This window comes from Saimiri boliviensis, chromosome 17, assembly GCF_048565385.1.
Source record: "Saimiri boliviensis isolate mSaiBol1 chromosome 17, mSaiBol1.pri, whole genome shotgun sequence".
Classification (NCBI taxonomy): domain Eukaryota; kingdom Metazoa; phylum Chordata; class Mammalia; order Primates; family Cebidae; genus Saimiri; species Saimiri boliviensis.
This window is the reverse complement of record NC_133465.1, coordinates 18,781,738-18,795,819: the sequence shown is the minus strand read 5'-3', so window position 1 is coordinate 18,795,819 and position 14,082 is coordinate 18,781,738. Positions and strand designations below refer to the sequence as shown.

Genomic DNA, 14,082 nt, shown 5'->3' with positions numbered 1-14,082 from the left:
CCACCATAAATGTAGTGTGTGGGATCACCTTTTCTGAAAGGGCATCAGGAAATCTGGGTAGAGGTCGATGTTGTGGTTACTTGCTGGAAATTAACTCTAGTTACTGGATCATGGGGAGCTGTGGCAAGGAAGATGGTGGGGCGGGGGAGCACGGCCACTCCCGAAGCTCAGAGCAGCAGCTCCTTATCGACCGTGAGGAACTGTCAGCGTCCCAGCACCCTGTGCAGCTGTGCCACTGCAAACCAGCTGCACCATGGCTCTCCTTGCAGCTTTCTAGAAATACAGCTTGGTAACAACAGGAGATTGTGGACACACTGTTTTTCATTAGTTTATTACAAAAGTACACACACAATATGCAACATTCTAGCTCCTAAATCCTTCTGCCTTTTTTTTTTTTCCTGAAACTAAACGCCCTCAAAGCCCCCGTCTGCTTGGCCCATAATACAACCCAACTCCTCGGCTCCTGGATGCACAGGTCAGAGGTTCCAACAAGCCTGACCATGGTCAGTGCTGTGGAGCCACTCCCAAGGTGGCTGAGCCTTCTGTGAAAATTTAAATCGCTGGTAAGTCATTCTAAATAAATAGTGAATGGATTGTTTCTGCCCCTAAGATGAAATCCCACATATCTTATGCTCAAGCTCAGGTCTTCCTATTGCCACCTTCGACACCTAGAAAGCATGGTGGGATCTTCACCGACTTGTTAACCCTGGGAGTGCCCCTTGTGATCCAGATGAGTCAAAACAAATGGCCAGGATCTCTTCTACAAAGCCCATGATGGCCCTTCTGGCTGTGTCTCCCGTCGGTGCCTGGACACTGCCCATGCGCTTCAGGGCCATTCTGACCATTTGGTCTCTTTCCTGGGGGCTGTGGGGTGCTCTGGTGTCATCTCCCTCTGCTCCTTACTTTAGAAACTATAGGATATAGGACTGCAGCATATTCCCATTCAGTTCAAGGGTTTCTCTGATACAAAGCAAGTCTGAGGCACTGTCCAAGCTCAGGAAGTAAATGAGTACCTGGCAGATTTGGGTCCACAGGCTGGCACAGTACTTGAATTCCAAAAAGGCTGTGGTGTCTTCGCTTTCTGGAAGGCGGTGACCAACGCGCTCCAGATCCAATCCTAGCATACTGGTCAACAGACCCATACTGCTGTCTCTTGCCCGGGACGGAAAGGGCAGTGGTAGATCTGATGCACACTTTGAAGTCCTTGCATGATGTCACAACTGATGTCAGGGCGCTGTAGGCCGGGAGGTCCATGGGGCTGTCCCTAGACAGAATCCACAGTCATTAAAACACATGCAAACTTAGAAATAGGTGGGGTGAGAGGGAGAGGGATGGAAGGAAGCATAAACACTAGTGCTCACAACAGTCATTTTGTGTGTTCACTTCACTCTCACCATCATCCTGTAAGATCAGGGTGGAAACTGACTAGCATCCTAGTAAGCAGCCAGCTGCCAATCCCCAAACCTCCCTCTTTCCCCACATCAGCCTGCCACATGCTTAGAGCCTCTGCTACCCAATATAGAGCCTTTGGTGACTCAGAAAAAGGCTTCTTTTCTGGGAGGAATCTGTCCCATGGGGGTAAGGCTTTGTGGCAGAGCAGAGACTGCAACCCCACCAGTCAGCTGCACACTTCTGAGCAGCGTGCAAACCACACACTACACGCGGTAGCCCTGTTCATGCAGCAGAAAGGATCATTTCCTCACTCGCGGCAGCATCCAGACACTGCTTGGGTCACACAGCAAGTCGTGCATTTTATTGCAAAGAGAAAGAAAACTTACCATTTCAAGGATAAGATGCCCATATTTCTATCTTTTCTCCACTCCTGTAGGCCCTAGGAAACAGCCTGCTTTCCTCCTTACCAGAGCTACTGCTACCCACTGCATTTTGGGGTGTCCTTACTCAAGATGGGTGACAGAGTAGAATGCAGCTTCTCTTAACTCTCGCAGCCCTTCCCTGCTTCTCTGCAGCCTCTGAAGACAGGTGAGCAGGCCCATCCCATTTGTTGGATGCCACTGCCATTGACAACGGGCCACTGCTAGGGCTACAAGGCTCTCACATTCCGACCTGTCAGTCACAGTCTTTTGTCAGTTTCTGGCTCCCTTTTCGTATGTGGCTCCTGATAGCTCTGTTATTGGATGCTTTCTCGTTCTCAAACTTCCTGCCTCTTTGGAGCTTCCCTTTCCCTCCAGGTCATGGAGTCCCCTCTCTCCAGGTCAACTTCTCTTTCTCTAGAAGGCTGAGGGCAAGAGCCAGACAGGAAGGCAGGTAGGAGCCAAACACCGAGGTGCCCTGGTTTCAAGGCGCTCTTGGCTCTCCAGAAGGTGGACATCCACCTCAAAGAGCTCCAGCCCCAAAGGTCACCCTCAGTGGAAGCAGCCAGGAGGCTACTTCTCCACAGGCTCCAGCTGACTGCTCTGCCTAGACGCTCTGGGCATTAAAGGGGTGCAGAGCCAGACTCCCCTCGCTTGATGCATGCTCTCCTCTCCAGGAACACATCCTTAGGTTTCAGATCTTCTGAGAGAGAGAGAGAGGCAATAAAGCAAATGCTGGCATTCAAAGTGAGCGAGATTCGAAGGCTCCCATCCATACACCCAAACAGCTGCTGGTCCTGAATGACATCTCAGGGTACATGGCATGCCACGAATTAGAGACAGATGCCCTCTTACATTTATTAATGGCATCCACTCTGTACACAGTTCATAGGGGATTTCCAGTTTATATCCCCTCTCATTCCAGTTTTTTCCTTTCTTTTTTCTTGACTATTAAAACAATACATGCTTATTGCAGACAATAGAGAAAATGAAAACGGAAAAAATCCTACTCATCCAGAGGCAATCGCTGTTAATAATTAGGCCAATTTCCTTTCAGTCTTTTTTCTATCCATCTATTGTGAACATTCTGTGGAAATTATTTAGAACCTGCTTTCGTTTGTTTAACATCAGAAGTATTTTTCCAGATTATCAAATTCCTGTAAGTAATTTTAAATGGCAACAAAATATCCCATTATATATCCCACTGTATAAATAATGATGTTATTTCAATGTTCCCCTAGACTTGTTTTCAGTATGTCTCCATTTCTTCCTAATACTATGGTAAATAACATGTGACAAATGTCTCTAACAACAATGTAGATTGCTGTGTGCTGTCCCAACAGGCTTTCCACCAGGGAGAAAAGGGAAACTTTCTTACCTAACGGAAGGCCGGGATTTTTAAATACATTTCCCATTGCATAACAAGCGTTCCATCGGACTGACATGGCAGCTTCTGTTAGGACAGTGGAAATCAGGGCCTGAATAGACTCCTCAGTGATTTCTGCAAGTGTGGGTTTTTCCATATGAGAGGGTTGCAGACAACGAAGCTAATGTTGAAGGCTCGGACCGCACTGCTTTTTACCCAGAAAAAAATGTGAACGCTTTAGATACCTGTTTTGCCAAAGAGATGTTTTCAAAACTCTAATTTCAGCTTTAAAAAAAACCCAGGTCCTAGACTTTTTTTTTTTTTTTGAGACGCAGTTTTGCTCTTGTTACCCAGGCTGGAGTGCAACGGCGCGATCTCGGCTCACTGCAACCTCCGCCTCCTAGGTTCAGGCAATTCTCCTGCCTCAGCCTCCTGAGTAGCTGGGATTACAGGCATGCGCCACCATGCCCAGCTAATTTTTTGTATTTTTAGTAGAGACGGGGTTTCACCGTGTTGACCAGGATGGTCTCGATTTCTTGACCTCGTGATCCACCCACCTCGGCCTCCCAAAGTGCTGGGATTACAGGCTTGAGCCACCGTGCCCGGCCGGTCCTAGACTTCTTAAAGCAAGTCCTTGGAACTCTATAAGGTCTTGTCTGGTTAACATTCTGAGCCATCAGAAAGGTGAGGTTCTACAAAATTCCTCTCTGATTATTTAATTATTTTATTTAGTGTTAGGACCTCAGAGAGGTCCATCTTCCTTGTTTTACTGAGATGGAGTATAAGGATTAGGGACAGCAAGACCAGGCTAGTTTATAGCAAGGTGAGGAGCAGAAACTACATTCCGTAATTCCAGTCAGTACTTTTCTACTGGACTAGAGTCTCAAGCTCTGCAGCCCACCAGAACCATTTGCGGAGGATTTTCCTTTTGTTTTAAAAGCAATTTGCAGGCCCTAACCTCAGAATTTCCGATTGAATTACTCTTAGATACGGCTTCCCCAGTGATTAGCAGATTTTCAGAAGCAGCATTCAAGTGAGCACATGGTATGTGTCAGGTACTGTGCTAGGTGCCTTAACATATGGAATTCTTATATCCAGTGAGGTCTATGCCACAACTTCCACGTTCTAAGTGAGGAGCTGACCTTCAGAGAAGTTACATAATATACCAGTCACCCAGCTACTAAAGGGCAAGCCAGGGCTCGAATCCATGTATGTCTGACCTAAAGCCCAGACCTATGCTTTTTTTTTTTTTTTTTTTGAGACGGAGTTTTGCTCTTGTTACCCAGGCTGGAGTGCAATGGCGCGATCTCAGCTCACCGCAACCTCCGCCTCCTGGGTTCAGGCAATTCTCCTGCCTCAGCCTCCTGAGTAGCTGGGATTACAGGTACGCGCCACCGTGCCCAGCTAATTTTTTTGTATTTTTAGTAAAGACGGGGTTTCATCATGTTGACCAGGATGGTCTCAATCTCTTCACCTCGTGATCCACCCGCCTCGGCCTCCCAAAGTGCTGCGATTACAGGCTTGAGCCACCGCGCCCGGCCGCTTTTTAAACTTATTTGTTTAGCAGGTAATATTCAAAGCCAGGAGCTACTCATCTTTCTGACTTGTCAATTCTACCTAAAATATGTATATATATATTTGGAAACCTAAATACGTCATGTAGTATTATAATTCAAATGTCAGCCCGTCACTGCTGGTTTACCTTCAAGAGGCTAACTCACCTCTCTGGGCTTCAGTTCCCTACTCCCTGTACAATGGGAGGTGAGAGCCAAACTCCGGTGTTTCTAGGGCAGCTGGAGGTGTCAGAGGTGTGTGAACCAAAGCAACTCCGTCTTGAATAGGAGCTGGGTAAAATAATGCTGAGACCTACTGGGCTGCATTCCCAGATGGTTAGGCATTTTAGGTCACAGCATGAGATAGGAGTTCAGCACAAAACACAGATCGTAAAGACCTTGCTGATAAAACAGGTTGCAGCAAAGCAGCTGGCTAAAAACCCACCAAGAGCAAGATGGCTACAAGAGTGACCTCCGGTCGTCCTCACTGCTACACTCCCACCAGCGCCATGACACTTCACAGATGCCACGGCTACGTCAGGAAGTTACCCTATATGGTCTAAAAAGGGAGGCATGAATAATCTACCCCTTGTTTAGCATATCATCAAGAAATAACCATACAAACGGGCACCCAGCAGTCCTCAGGGCTGCTCTACGGAGTGGCCAGTCTTTCATTCCTTTACTTTCCTAATAAAGTTGCTTTCACTTTACTCTATGGACTTGCCCCGAATTCTTTCTCATGTGAGACCCAAGAACCCTCTCTTGGGGTCTGGATTGGGACCTGTCTCCTGTAATGGAGGGACTAGTGGGGTACGGTATTCCCAGTGCTATCTGAGAGCCCAGAACACAGACGGCAGGCCTCCCATGTGTGCTACAGTTACAAATGTCCTCGTCTTCACCACCATCATCCAAACATCCAGAGGGCTTTTCTCAGAGTAGGGACAGCAGGAACCATCTGCGGCTGTCCAACATTTCAGTCCTTCTGAGCCAACCACAGGCTTCCCAGGGCACATCACAGGCAATGTGGACTCTGTGAGTGCTGGGTACCTAGGAGATGAGCCCACAGCTGCAGTCTCCTTCCCAGGACGGCCCTTCATACCAAGGGCACCACAGTAAAAAGGGCAGGGGCGCTCTCTGGGAAGGTGGGATCACCAGCAGCGCCCCAGCATTGCTCAAGTCCCAGCAGCCAAGACTCGGGGAGCCCTCTCGGTGCCAGGCCAGCTCTACCCCTGAGCTCTCTACCCTCAGGAGGAGGTGGCAACTCTGGAAACTTCCCCACTTCTCAGCAGAATCTGGGACTGCCTCAACAAGCGCCCTGCAGAGAACCTAGAAGACCAACCCCCTATTTTATTCCAGAAAGTCTGAATTTGCCTTCAGCCCTTGAGCGCTGAGAAGGGATGGGGGCTCAAGAATTGCTCACTGAGCATGGCTCCCAGGGGCAGGGACCGTGGTCCAGTCCACTGCTATACCCAAGCACCTTCTCAGAGCCTGATAGCTAGGAGGTGCTCACATATGTATTACTTTAATCAACACAGGAATGCAATTATAGCAATAATAAAGGATTTTCCTAAAGAAAAACAGTCCCACCACCCATAACTCATTTCAACTCTAGTGTTCCCCATCTACATGCATATCATCACATGTTTATAGCACTATAAATGCCACATACATGCAATTTTACATACTGTGTATCTCCCTTGGTGTGATACTGTGAATATGCTCATGTTCTCACCCAGCCTCTGTGATTGACATCTGTGTGTGTGATGACCCACCATCATGTGCTGTGCCACAGTCTGCCAAACCTCCCCTCACCACTGGACAGCTACCTCATTTTCATTCTTTTCTGTATTACGGATAATGTGCAGAGTCTTCTGCATTCTGCTTTGCTTTTCTATTGCATTCTTGCCTCAGGAGGAATACCTCTGGAAGGATGGAGTGGACGGAAGGGCATCACTGTCCTCGTGTCACAGGTGAAGAGAGTAATACTGGGCAGGTGCCGGCACAATCTCCTGCTGTGAGAGCTCTTCGAAAGCTGCTGGATGAATAAACATGGCTCACTCACGTGACAACCTCAGTGAGGCCCTGGGCCAGGGCTCTGTCACCTGCCCACACAGTCAGAAAGTGACTTTCTATAAGTCAGTAGGTTAGTGTGCCAGCACCTAAACTCCAATTTTTTACTAAGACATGAGTTTCAAAATCCCCTGTGAATTCTACAGGAGGCAGGGACCAAATAAAACCAAGCACTTCTTCCCACCTTCTCTTCTTATCATTCTTTCCTCCTTCATACCTGGGTTCAGTGTCCCGAGAGTGCAGTGGGTACTGGAGAGCAAGCACCTCCCTAAATGTCACACCCAGGGCCCCTCATGGCCTCACCCCTGGCGCCAGTTTTTCCAACAACCTGGGCTCACTCCCCTTCGGCTTCCACTGGAGCTGTTCCTTGGCTTTCAAAGCTCTTTTCCGGCCATATCCCTGTGGAGTCCCTCTCCACCCTTTTGATGGTAGTCAAAGTCCTAGAACAATGGACAGTCTTGGAGGAGGGCACAGGAGGAAAGCTGTCAGCAAAGGCTTCTCTAACGAAGTGACCCTGGAACAGCATCCAGTCAAAAGAGCTGAATCTGCTTATGGAGAGACAATGTAGTCACAACACCTGGGGTCAAATTTTGGTTCTACCACTTATAAGCCATGTGATCGTGGACAAGTTACTTTACTTCTCTGGCTCTTAATTTCCTTGATTCATAAAATTAGGTCAACAATAAAAACTACCTTGGAGGGTTGTTGATTAAAAAAAAAAAAATTACCTGTAAGGGACTTAGAAGAGTAACTAGCACAGTAAATTTAGGACAAATGTTAACCAACATTATCCTCCATAGTACTGGCTACCAGCAGCATAGTGAAGAAAGTTCTTTGGTTGTGTATCACATCTTATTCCTCCCATACCATCAAGTACAAACATTCTAAACCTCTAACACTCAAAGTGTAACAATTTGTCTGTAAAATAATCATATAATTGCTCCTTTATTACACAAAACAGGAAAAACTCTGCTGTAGATAAGCTAATATGACATCCAAGAAAGGAAGGTGCCCAGCAGCTTAAGCCAAGTATGAATTCTATTACAGGCTCTGACAGAAGACTATTTTTTTTTTTTTGAGACGGAGGTTCGCTCTTGTTACCCAGGCTGGAGTGCAGTGGCACGATCTCGGCTCACTGCAACCTCTGCCTCCTGGGTTCAGGCAATTCTCCTGCCTCAGCCTCCTGAGTAGCTGGGATTATAGGCACGCGCCACTGTGCCCAGCTAATTTTTTGTATTTTTGGTAGAGACGGGGTTTCACCATGTTGACCAGGATGGTCTTGATCTCTTGACCTCATGATCCACCCGCCTCGGCCTCCCAAAGTGCTGGGATTACAGGCTTCAGCCACCGCGCCCAGCCCAGAAGACTATTTTTAACCCTCTTTGCTTGTGATTTTTTTCAGCATTAAACTTTAAAAAGTCTTACCATGAAAAGGTTATCAAAATAAGAAAAGCCAAAATGTGCCCATCTCTCTGTGCTCTTAAACATTAAAAAGCGAAAGGCTAGTAGCAGGAAATAACTTGCCCTCAGGGTATCTGGCTGAAATCAATCCAACAGTCGAGTACTTGGTATGTGCCAGCCAGGCTCCCAGCTCAGAAAAGGCAGTGCTTTTGCCTTCAGAAAAGCAATTTACATTCAAGTGTGTGGACAATGTGAAAATAAATAAGATCACTGCAGGTACTCATCACACCTGTCAGGAAGACAACATTTAAAAGTGTTGTAGGTTACTGGTGTTTGCAGTCTGCTCAGCAGCATCTGCCCACGGACTAAATCTCTCACTTGAAACATTAACTCGTCTTGGCTTCCTCGACCCCTCTCTTCTGCATGTACACATGTATTTCCTGGCTGATCTACCCATAGATTAAGGCTTACAATACCATAGATATGCTGTTACTCCTAAGTTTCTATCTCCATCCTAAATCTTTTATCTCAAATTCATATAGCTAACCACCTACCTGCCACCTTCCATAATTCCACTTGTCTAAAATGGAACATGTCATCTTTTCCCAAACCTGTTCCTACTCAGTCTTCATCTTCTCTCATGAATGACACTGTCATCCACCCGCTACTCAGACCAAAATTCTGGAAGTCATCCTTCATATGGTCTGTTTATTACCTTCCACATGCAAACTATGACCAACTGATTCTACTGTCGGAATACTCCATCACAGTTCCACTTTTACCACCCTAAAAACATTCTCCTACTATCAGTCAGATCTCCTATGTTATACTACCATGAAAGTACACACAACCCAACAACCAAATAGCAACATTTTGCTGTTTTTCCTTTTGTCCCCTAAGGATTATACATAGAGCTCAAAGTTCCTATGACTCACCACTTGACCCCTCCCTTCCCAGATAGAAATATTATACCAAATTAGGTATTTTCTGGCTGGGTGCAGTGCCTCATGCCTATAATCGCAGGATTTTGGGAGGCAAAGGTGGGAGGATCGCTTGAGGTCAGGAGTTGGAGACCAGCCTGGCCAACGTAGTGAAACCCTGTCTCTACTAAAAATACAAAAAATTAGCTGGGTGGCATGGTACACGCCTGTAACCCCAGCTACTTAGGAGGCTGAGGCAAGAGCATTGCTCGAACACAGGAGGCAGAGGTTGCAGTGAGTGAAGATCACGCCAATGCACCCCAGCCTGGGCGACAGAGTAAGACTATCTCAAAAAAATAATAAATAAATTAGATGCTTTCCTTCCATGTAGTTTTCTGACTATTATCACATACAAACATAATTTTTTTAATTTTTATTTTTTTGAGACAGGGTCTTGCTCTGTTGTCCAGGCTAGAATGCAGTGGCCTGATAATACTCACTTGAACTCCCGGGCTCAATTGATTCTCTCATGCCACCATGCCTAATTACGCTTTCTGTTGTTGAGATGGGGTCTTGCTATCTTGCCCAGGCTAGTCTTGTACTCCTGGGCTCAAGTGATCCTCCTACCTCAGCCTTCCAAAGTGCTGGGATTACAGGTGTGAGCCACCATACCAGCCAAATATATACATATATTTTTAAATGGTATTAGTCTGCACATCTTTAAAAATTACACAAATGGCCAAGCATGGTGGCTTATACCTGTAATCCTACCACTTTGGGAGGCCAAGTTGGGTGGATCACTTGAGGTCAGCAGTTCAAGGCCAGCCTGGCCAACATGGTGAAACCCCGTGTCCACTAAAAATACAAAAATGAGCCACACATGGTGACACATTCCTGTAATCCCAGCTACTTGGGAGGCTGAAGCAGGAGAATTACTTTAACCCAGGACCTAGAGATTGCGGTGAGCCAAGATTGTGCCACTGCACTACAGCTTGGGTGACAGAGTGAGACTCCAACTCAAAAAAACAACAAAAAAAAAACAACCATTTTTTTTTTTAGACAAATGGCACTCTATACATATCTGACCTGTATTCATTCAATAATCTATTAATGCAGTTCTAGTTCATTCATGCAACTCCAGTTTATTCATTTTAGCTACTTAATACCTTTATAAATTTACATTTATCCATTTCCCTGTTAATGACCATTTACTGCATTTCCTAACTTTCAGTTACACATTCAACCGATGAACACTCTAGCACATGTCTTCCTATGCATATAAGCAATAATTTCTTTAGGATAAATCTCTAAAAATCGAATTGCTAGGTAACAAATTTTGTGCCTTTTTTTTTTTTTTTTTTTTTGGGCAGGGCGCCTTGGCTCATACCTGTAATCCCAGCACTTTGGGAGGCAGATCATCTGAGGTCCAGTGTTCGAAACCAGCCTGACCAACATGGTGAAACACTGTCTCTACTAAAAATACAAAAAATTAGCTAGGTGTGGTAGCACATGCCTGTAATCCCAGCTACTTGGAAGGCAGAGGCAGAAGAATCGCTTGGCCTGGGAGGCACAGGTTGCAGTGAGCTGAGATCACGCCACTGCATTCCAGCCTGGGCAGTAAGAGCTAAACTTTCCAAGAAAAAAAAAAAAAGCCTCAGAAAAAATCCAAAAATGCTACTTATTGAAAAGAGAAAAACTGGTGAACATGTTTAAAAGTACTAAATCTGGCATAAAATTTTAGATATCGTTAAGTTGAAGGTATCCATTGGATCAAGTTGTCCTGCACGCGGCCCATGATGGCTTTAAATGTTCCCAACACAAATTTGTAAACTTTCTTGAAACGTTATGAGTTTTTGCGACTTTTTTTTTTTTTTTTTGAGACCGAGTCTTGCTCTGCTGCCAGGTGCCAGGCTGGAGAACACTGGCGCAATCTTGGCTCACTGCAATCTCCTCCTCCCGGGTTCAAGCAATTCTCCTGCCTCAGCCTTCCTAGCAGCTGGGACTACAGGTGCATGCCACCACACCCAGCTAATTTTTGTATTTTTTGGTAGAGACGGGGTTTCACCATGTTGGCCAGGATAGTCTCAATCTCTTGACCTCGTGATCCGCCCACCTTGGCCTCCCAAAGTGCTGGGATTACTGGTGTGAGCAATCGTGCCAAGCCTTTTTTTTAAACCTCATCACCTATTGTTAGCGTTAGTGTATTTTATGTGTGGCCCAAGACAATTCTTCCAAGTTGGCCCAGGGAAACCAAAAGATTGGACACCCCTGTATTAGATAGTCAGGTAGAGATATAAAGTGAACCTAAAGTTGGATCCACCAGTCTGGATTCCAGGGCAAGGATCCAAGTTGTAAAGATTAAATTTGGGAATCATCAACGCATTGGTTGTATTTAAAGCCTGCATTGAATCCCTAATAGGACCATCTCCAGCCTCTACTCTTGCCACATCCAACCTCCAAAAAGCATCTACAACGATTTTTTTTTCTTTGAGACAGGGTCTCACTGTGTTGCCGTGGTGGGATCATACCTTACTGCAGCCTCAAACTCCTGGGCTCAAGTGATCTTTCTGCTTCAGCCTCCTGAATAGCTCACAACACTCAGCTATTTTTTTTCCTTCTTTTTGTAGAGATGGAGTCTCTTTATGCTGTGCAGGTTGATCTCAAACTGGCCTCAGGTGATCCTCCTGTCTCAGCCTCCCACAGTGCTTGATTACAGGAATGAGCCACTATGACCTAGAATGAGCTTTTTAAGATGTAAGCTCAGATCGCTCCTCTTTCAAAACTTTAAATTAATATTCTCTCTGTATTTTATTTTGAGACAGGGTCCCACTTTGTTGACAGGGTCTCATACGCATGAACTTGCGTGGGTTTCAGCAATCGCTTCCGAACCGGCGCGACAATTCTCTGACCTCGCGCAAGAAGGCCACCTTCTCCCTCCCAGAAGAGTCCCGGAGCAGAGCAAGACACTCAGGAGCGTCTGCGCGGAGGCCGAGGCTCGCCGAAGGCCTTGCTGCGGCCCTGGAGGAAGCCCTCGCAGGCCCACCTGCCCCACCGCCGCCCCTGATGCCCGGCCTGACTCCCCGCCGGCGTCCCCTCAGCTACCTTTCCGCCGGAAGAAGGACATGGCGGGGCCCGGGCCGGGGCGGAGGGTGCGGGGGGGACTGGCGCGGGGAGGGCCCCGGCTCCCCTCATTCAGCAACCAGCCCGGACTTCCGGGTCCAGGGGGGCCGCCGCACTAGCGCAAAAACAGACCCTTCTTCCGGGAGTTGGCCCCACCGCCTCCTCGGGGTGCCCAGGCAGCTCCAGCCGCCATATTATCAACAAGCCGCCCGCCGGAGTTCCGGTCCTTCCCCGCGCTAGGCTTCACGGGAGGTCAAGCGCCGGCTCCGCCCCTTTTCCCCACCCCCTCCCGCGGGTGCAGGGGCGCGCGCCCGCATCGCCCACGTGACCCTACGCGCGTGCGACCCGCGCCTCTAGCCAGGGTCCCGGGGTGCCTGGAGGGAGCCACGGCTCCTGCAGCTGATTCGTGGTGTCTGTCGCCGGCCCTCGGTGGAGCGGTGCAGACCCAGTCTCTGCAAAACCAACCCGCCTGGAGCGAGAGCCCTCCCTGCAGCTGGGACGGCGCGGGCCTTAGGTCCCGGGCTTCCGGCCCCTGGACACCCTTCAGAGTGTGCCCTCCTAAAAGGCAGGGCCAACCCTGCCACGCTCGAGCTCGACCCCTCCTGCTCCTCCGTTCGAGTTTTGCTCACAGGCGCTGGCCGGCACGAGCAGCTTTCACCCTGCACACCAGCCCCCGCAGCAGCCCACTGCGGCCCGCGGCTTCCATGCAGAACCTTGATTGGGAAAAGGCACAACCTGCTGCGTGCGGAACCGGCAGCTCCCTCGGTCACCGTGACCTCGCGAATGAAAAGGGGAAGCGGGCTTATTGCGGAGTGCAATCCCTGCGAATGCTCAACTTTGTAAGGAGCTGCAACCTAAAAACTCACCAGTATTTAAAAGCAAGCTCCAGTGAACCATCCTTGCTCAAATGCCGTTTTCCTTGGAATCTTCTGACCCTCCCTCTACTCCCAAAGCAAAATGAATCAAGCCTTCCTGTCTTTGGTGCTCCTGAAACCCCGCGAGTGCCCGCAGCAGCTGAGTGACAGTTGTAACTGCCCCCTGGGGTTGGGGTTGGGGAGGGCAGAAAGGTAATAGTAAGTCAATAAAGGTTCGCTGGAGTTTTTAAACCAGTGAAGTGTATCACGTGACAGATGGGGAAACAGGCCCATTAGAGGCAACTCGCCCAAGATTGTTCAGTAAGTCCAAGAACCCGAAATAGGCAAATACCTTAGCCTCCTTTAATAATGATACGGTCTTTTCGCTGTATTATTAGAGCAGGTTAAAAGATTTGCCTGTTCCCTTTCTGGCCGGGCGCGGTGGTTCACGCCTGTAATCCCAGCACTTTGGGAGGCAGAGGCGTGCAGATCACCTGAGGTCAGGAGTTAGACCAGCCTGGCCAAGATGGCAAAACCCTGTCTCTACTAAAATTACAAAAATTAGCTGGGTGTCATGGCGCGCACCCGTAATCCCACCTACTCAGGAGGCTGAGGCAGGAGAATCTCTTGAACACCGGAGGCCGAGGTTGCAGTGAGCCGAGATCGCGCCACTGCACTCCAGCCTGGGCAACAGAGGAAGATTTATCAAAAATAAATAAATAAATAAATCATAAGATTTGCCTATTTCGTTTCAAAGCATTGCGCTATACCCTCCAGATGAGTAATAGTCCTTGAAGTCAGTCCTGGTATCTGGAAAACTAGGCACTGAAAAATAAAGTCAGCTGACCAAGGTCACACGCTAACTAGGGGTGAAGCCTGGATTTCAAGGTCAAGCCTTTCTCGGGTAAGGAGAGGGAGTCAGGAGCGCTGGGCGGAAGCAGCGCTGGCGGCGGCTCCGGACGCTCAGAGTGAGCTGGTGCCGCTTGG

At 48.0% G+C, this 14,082-nt stretch overlaps 1 long non-coding RNA gene across 12 annotated transcripts; it reads right to left on the bottom strand.

The window, feature by feature from the left end:
• Nucleotides 1-303: 303 nt before the first annotated feature.
• On the bottom strand, nt 304-13,060 carry LOC104651599 (uncharacterized). 12 transcript variants are annotated; one of them, XR_012514561.1, is made up of 3 exons: nt 12,224-13,027; nt 10,509-10,591; nt 304-7,345 (listed from the first exon to the last, which is right to left on the bottom strand). It is a non-coding gene; the product is annotated as an uncharacterized LOC104651599 (long non-coding RNA). The 12 variants fall into 12 exon arrangements; XR_012514560.1 differs by lacking the exon at nt 12,224-13,027 and adding an exon at nt 11,650-12,217 and having other exon boundaries at nt 10,509-10,594; XR_012514559.1 differs by lacking the exon at nt 12,224-13,027 and adding an exon at nt 11,650-12,217.
• Nucleotides 13,061-14,082: the final 1,022 nt, after the last annotated feature.